Source organism: Salmo salar, chromosome 17, assembly GCF_965601325.2.
Source record: "Salmo salar chromosome 17, fSalSal1, whole genome shotgun sequence".
Taxonomy (NCBI): Eukaryota; Metazoa; Chordata; class Actinopteri; order Salmoniformes; family Salmonidae; genus Salmo; species Salmo salar.
The window spans coordinates 61,416,549-61,423,224 of NC_138307.1; the positions used below are offsets into that span (position 1 = coordinate 61,416,549).

The window sequence follows — 6,676 nt, forward strand, 5'->3', positions numbered from 1 at the left end:
ATCCACATTGGAACTGGGACCAAGGCACTTACAAATGGAAGTCCCAATTGTCCTGCACTAACCACTCAACACATCAGCAAGTTCCCTCTAACTTCCTGAATGTCTTGACTTAAACTAATTAATGGGAACAATTCAGTGTGTAGATATTAGATAAGGAGCTCCACAACAGCAACACAGGGGCCTGGTCCAGAGTGATACACCCAGGAACATGGAAAGATGTGATGAGAGGGATAAAAGAATCCAAATGAAGCGTATACATCAGGGTGAAATCACATCAGAGACACACCGTGACCTTATCAGTAATATTAGAATGCTCTGACACTTTCATCAGAAATGATATACAGGTAGATATCTTATTAACAGGTTATGACACATCATGTTTTTTAAATATGTCAATAATTTGACCATGTCAGTAATTTCCTATGTACCAACAGTCCTCCGTACCTACGTTATAGAGGGCATGCTAAAAACCACATGTTGATGAGTCACATTAAACTCGACACCTAGAAAACTGCAACACATTTCTGAGGTGTGAAATATTAGCGTAGTCAAGATCAATCATTTCCATTCTTCACCATGTGAATGACAAGGAGGTGGAGACCTGTTGTGTGAGGAACAACACCAAGACTTACATCAGCACAAGATGCACTCGAACAGGGGTTCCCATTTTGATGCGACCGCATTTCGTTATCAGAACATTTGTGACCCCACCATGTAGAAGAGATGTAATCAAAGGCCAATGTTTACTTTTTTAACTGGGGCTGTGACAGTCTATTACAAATCAGTCTGACAGTACTTTTGACAGTATTTCAATCTGAAGGAAGTCTGGTTTGAAGTGACAAATGCATCAGAAAGGTTGTTGTGTATTTGATGAGCTTGTACCTTTTATAAGGGCACAAGGCGAGACCCAGATGCAGACACGGGAGGCAGATGGTTTGAGTCTTTGATATTTATTGTGTCCAAAAGGGGTAGGCAAGAGAATGGTCATGGACAGGCAAAAGGTCAAAACCAGTTGAGACTCCAGGAGGTACAGTGAGGCAGGTAGGCTCGAGGTCAGGGCAGGAAGAATGGTCAGGCAGGCAGGTACAGAGTCCAGAAAACCGGCAAGGGTCAAAACCAGGAGGACTAGTAAAAGAGACTAGAAAAGGCAGGAGCACGGGAAAAACACACTGGTTTTACTTGGAACATACAAGACGAACTGGCACAGCGAGACAGGAAACAGGGATATATATACCAGGGATAACAAGCAACACCTAGAGGGGGTGGAGACAATAACAAGGACAGGTGAAACTGATCAGGGTGTGACACCTTTCCTCTGTATAGTATGTTTTATGTATTTTTTGTGGCATTGTGTACAATGTTCCCTCCAATTTTTTGAGGCACTGAGAAAATTTGAGGTATTCTGAAGGGAAATTCAAACGTTGTGAGAATTTTGTGCAACTTCCAGCGTGTGTTTACAGTGAAACTGTATTCATACAGTTTTAGACATTAGCCAATAGGCTATTGTGACTATTTGAGCATCATGTAGATCTACCAACAAAACCAATGGAGCAAATCCCACAACATTTTCACATGGAAATAGCTTTTGATTTCTATGATATATCCTACAGTAGCCTATATGTGGTGTTCAATGCAGCCTACATTGCATGGGACTTTTAAAAACGTTTTTACATTATGGTCTTGAAATTATTATTATTATTTTTTACTTAGTCTGTAACACCATGGGCCTGTACATTGCATTGTATTTTATGATGCAAGAAACCACTTTACAAAATAAAAAATGTATTATTATTACCATACAGAGAATAAGACAATGTAGCCTTCCCTCTACCTATTGGCTTATTTACATATTCAAGCCGGCCTCAAAATACAACACTTCCCCTTTAATTAAGACGTACACTTTTCAAAGACCGCTTGAAATGTGGCCTTTTTATGCTCTTGTATGAAGCAGTAACTCGTCATTGCTGACCTATACTTATATATAACTGGGCTAATAACTCGATAACTAGCAATGAATATCAACAAATGCGCAGACGCGCGGTTCCGCGCGCTGATCTGAAGTGATCTGAAAGCGCATTCACTAGCGGCTGATTGAAAGACATTATCCTCCATTGCGCTCTGGCTCTGCCTACAACAAAATCACACACTCAATCTTGCAAACTTAGATTTGTTTTAGTTTGTTGCATTGAAAAAATGGCTGATATATATATATATATATATATTCATTTTTTATTTGTACCTTTATTTAACTAGGCAAGTCAGTTAAGAACAAATTCTTATTGACAATGACGGCCTACCCGGCCAAATGGGGCCAATTGTGCGCCGCCGAGGTGCCTTATTACTATTATAAACTGGCTACCAAGTAATTAGAGCAGTGCTATACGGTCTGATATACCAGGGCTGTCAGCCAATCAGCATTCAGGGCTTGAACCCCACAGTTTATAATGTTGATTTGACCACAGAATTTTTTGGGATGTATATAGTCCAAAGTAATGGGGCAAACTCAGTGAAGTTCAATCTCTTGTGTCACTGCACGGCCTGGCATTTCTTCTGCGCAGCAGTCCTGGAGGAAGTGTTCACAGCTTAAATGGTACATTGGTGCTGACTAAAGGCAAATCTACTTTTAAATAATGTCCATGTTTGATTTCTTGGCATGCGCCTAGGCCCAATGTGCAGCAGTGGAATGCTTGATGATCTTAAGTGTATCGGAAAACTATTAAGTCACACTCACTCATTCTCACTTTGACACCAGTAACACATGGACAGGTGGAAACAGATGACACAGCAGTTTTGTGAATGAAGGAGAAGACAAGAGAATTCCCATTCATACGACAGCCTATACACACAAATACACTTCAGACAACAATACTGTTGGCTGTCAAAAAGACAGCTGTTCAACCCCTTCCAACGCAGTCACTGCAACAGAACCCTAGTCTCTTGAGAAGCAGGTTCACAGAACATTAGCATGGTTGATAATGGAAGATCCCTCACATTTAAACAATACTCAATCCACTGAAAGTCTAGGACCTCTCCATATGTTTAATGAGTCAAAAATTCACAAGACAAGGAGTGCCTGGTTTCCTGACATGAAATGAATTTCATCTGACCATCCCACTGAGCTCACTACATTGTGGGTGTAATATAACCCAACGTAGACACAAATGTAGGGCAAAGGACCTGTGAGTGGCTGATTCATTGAGTAAAGCCTCACGTCTCACCCCGCCCCACTGACTCTCACAACTAGTGAATGGGCTGCCGACTGGGCGGGGTGCGGATGAGAAGGGGGGTTGAGTGTAGAGTTTCACCCAGCACGCTGTCATTAAGGAGCAGGAGGGAATGGGCAGAGGAGGGTTTACTTGTGGATGTGTATGTGTATGTATGTGTATGTGTGTGTATGTAATGTGTAAGTGTGTGTATGTGTATGTGTGTATATGTGTGTATGTGTGTGTATGTGTGTGTATGTGTATGTGTATGTGTATGTGTGTGTGTGTGTGTATGTGTGTGTATGTGTATGGGTGTATGTGTATGTGTGTATATGTGTATGTGTGTGTATGTGTGTGTATGTGTATGTGTGTGTATGTGTATGTGTGTGTACGTGTGTATGTGTGTGTATGTGTATGTGTGTGTGTGTGTATGTGTGTGTATATGTATGTGTGTGTATGTGTGTATGTGTATGTGTGTGTATGTGTGTGTATGTATGTGTGTATGTGTATGTGTGTGTATGTGTGTGTATGTGTGTGTATATGTATGTGTGTGTATGTGTATGTGTATGTGTGTATGTGTGTGTGTGTATGTGTGTGTATATGTATGTGTGTGTATGTGTATGTATGTGTATGTGTGTGTATGTGTATGTATGTGTGTGTATATGTATGTGTGTGTATGTGTATGTGTGTATGTGTATGTGTGTGTATATGTATGTGTGTGTATGTGTATGTGTGTATGTGTATATGTATGTGTGTGTATGTATGTGTATGTGTGTGTATGTGTATGTATGTGTGTGTATATGTGTGTATGTGTATGTATGTGTGTGTATGTGTGTATGTGTATGGTTATGTGTATGTGTGTGTATGTGTGTGTATGTGTAAGTGTGTGTATGTGTATGTGTGTATGTGTGTGTATGTGTATGTGTGCGTATGTGTGTATGTGTATGTGTGTGTATGTGTGTGTGTATGTGTATGTATGCGTATGTGTGTATGTGTGTGTATGTGTGTGTGTGCGTATGTGTGTATGTGTATGTGTGTGTGTGTATGTGAATGTGTATGTGTATGTGTGCGTATGTGTGTATGTGTGTATGTGTGTATGTGTGTGTATGTGTGTGTATGTGTGTGTATGTGTGTGTATGCAAACCAGCGTTGCCTGAGCACGGCCTCACCTATACTCCAACCCCCTACAGCAGGGTTATGCAAACAATCAATCGATTGAGATGAATAAGAACACGGATAGAACTGGGCCAAAAAGACAATAAAGGCTAGATCTGATTTACTGCCGGTCGCCAGGGTCAGTCTGACACCATTTCAATGGCAAAGCCGGGCATTTTATGCTAACTTAATTAACTTTGGCGTCTGGCAATCATGTAAATTGGGCCATAGAAAATGCCATTAAATCATAATTTTATAGGCATAAAGGCCGCTCTCTGTCTGTCTGTCTGTCTGTCTGTCTGTCTGTCTCTCTCTCTCTCTCTCTCTCTCTCTCTCTCTCTCTCTCTCTCTCTCTCTCTCTCTCTCTCTCTCTCTCTCTCTCTCTCTCTCTCTCTCTCTCTCTCTCTCTCTCTCTCTCCTCTCTCTCTCTCTCTCTCTCTCTCTCTCTCTCTCTCTCTCTCTCTCTCTCTCTCTCTCTCTCTCTCTCTCTCTCTCTCTCTCTCAGCATGATCCCATGTAGCAATAAGCGCTGTTCTCTCACCAGACATATTAAGCACAGTGTATTGGCATGAAGGAGGTCCATCAGAGGAAAATCAACTCAGTTGTATACTCATTAAGGTGAAATGATTATCTTGCTATATCACTGGTCTACATTAGACGTGCACATGGATCCAGTAGGAGGTGAACCCAAAGGAGCATCAGACAACATGAGCAGAGCATATGTAATAATGGTATGGCTTGTACATATGGTTTCATCTGTCATTTTCTACATTAACATCGCAGTGACAAAGAGCATAATGATATAACATAATTGAATGAGATGTTAATGTGTTATAATTACTGAGTCAAGGGCATATATGTGATTGAATGAGGTATTCATCCATCTGTGTGTGTGTGTGTGTGTGTGTGTATGTGTATGTGTGTAGCAGAAGGAGCCTGAATGCTCAATCTTCACTCATTCCTCAGATGTGTACAGTATTCACTGCTAATGTAGAGGAGGGGCACATATTTTACTCATGACAGCCCAGTGTTGTATTCCTCAGAAACACATGACATGCGCCGGAATAGTGAGCTAATCTCATTTTTGCACAGTAACATTGTTTTCCATGCTCTTTAATGATAATTGGGGAGAATCCTTGGCCATTTTTAAGTGCATTACATCATGCATGCTTCTCCATCCCGACCCCTTTAACTATCTCTTTCGCTACACTCTGACAGTGTCCGGATTTTCTGTAGCTCTCCACTATACTATAGGCATTGGTTACATACTATCGCATATGTAGGCTATGGGCACGTCCGTTCATATTTAGTAGGCTACTCCAGCATCTTGCACATCATTAGGAAGTTGAGGATGAGAGGTTGCCTATTTCTAAATCACCTTGAGCGCGCTCTCTGTGCAGAACAGCAGGTCGTGGGGTGCAATCCTAATCTCGACAGGCAAATGGTAAAACAATCAATGACATTCTATTCGCCGACATCAGTCTCCATACTTACGTTTTTTCCCTGTAGGTTACTGTATGTAGGCTCCTTCAATGGATCAACGACAACTGCAGTCTCCGAGAGCTAACGAAATCGCACAGCTGGGACCATTAGCGGCCAATCCAGTCCTAGGATGAAGCTTCAATGGCAAAACGCAGCGACAAGAAATCTCCGATGAAAGGTGCGGCTGCATAAACCGCTGGCATTTTCAAAAACTTGAAATTGCCCTGTTCCGTGGTGACATTTAGTTCTCCAGATATACCCATTGGTAAAAATATGGCACGTTACAAATTCCTGATGCGAGAAGAAGAGTCGGTAAAGACCATTGTTTCAGCTGGCGGAGGGGAGGTGTGCTGCATGTTAAAGTTGCAGTTGTTCAATTCTATGCTCACCAGAATATGGTCACGATACATGGAATTTGTGATATCAATTATATATTTTTCTTGGATAAAAAATTTGGCACAAGTTGTATTTAAAAGTAGAATAGCCTAATGGGCACCCTAGTGCTGTGCATTCTAACGCTAAATTACATTTGGAAGTGTCAGGAATTTTTTACATTTACATATTTGTCATTTAGCAGACGCTCTTATCCAGAGCGACTTACATTTCACAATTTTTTTTTTTTTTCGTACTGGCCCGCCATTGGAATCGAACCCACAACCCTGGCGTTGCAAACACCATGCGTTGCGAACACCATGCTCTACCAACTGAGCTACAGGGAATTTGCAACATGACTGTATGATATGAAATCCATATTGTGTTGACATTACATATATAAATATCCCTTTTAAAAAAACAGTCATCATATTGTCACAACCTAATGTTATGTCAATTACATT

General features: G+C 41.1%; 1 protein-coding gene across 2 annotated transcripts in view; it reads right to left on the reverse strand.

Annotated features, from left to right (window-relative positions):
- ppfia2 (PTPRF interacting protein alpha 2) overlaps nucleotides 1–6,138 on the reverse strand; it is a 242,839-nt gene extending 236,701 nt beyond the window's left edge. For both annotated transcript variants that reach the window (XM_082963994.1, XM_045699940.2), the window contains exon 1: nucleotides 5,853–6,138. The gene's annotated coding sequence lies outside the window, so the exon portion shown is untranslated. The remainder of the gene's footprint in view (nucleotides 1–5,852) is intronic.
- Between the last annotated feature and the right edge of the window lie 538 nt (nucleotides 6,139–6,676).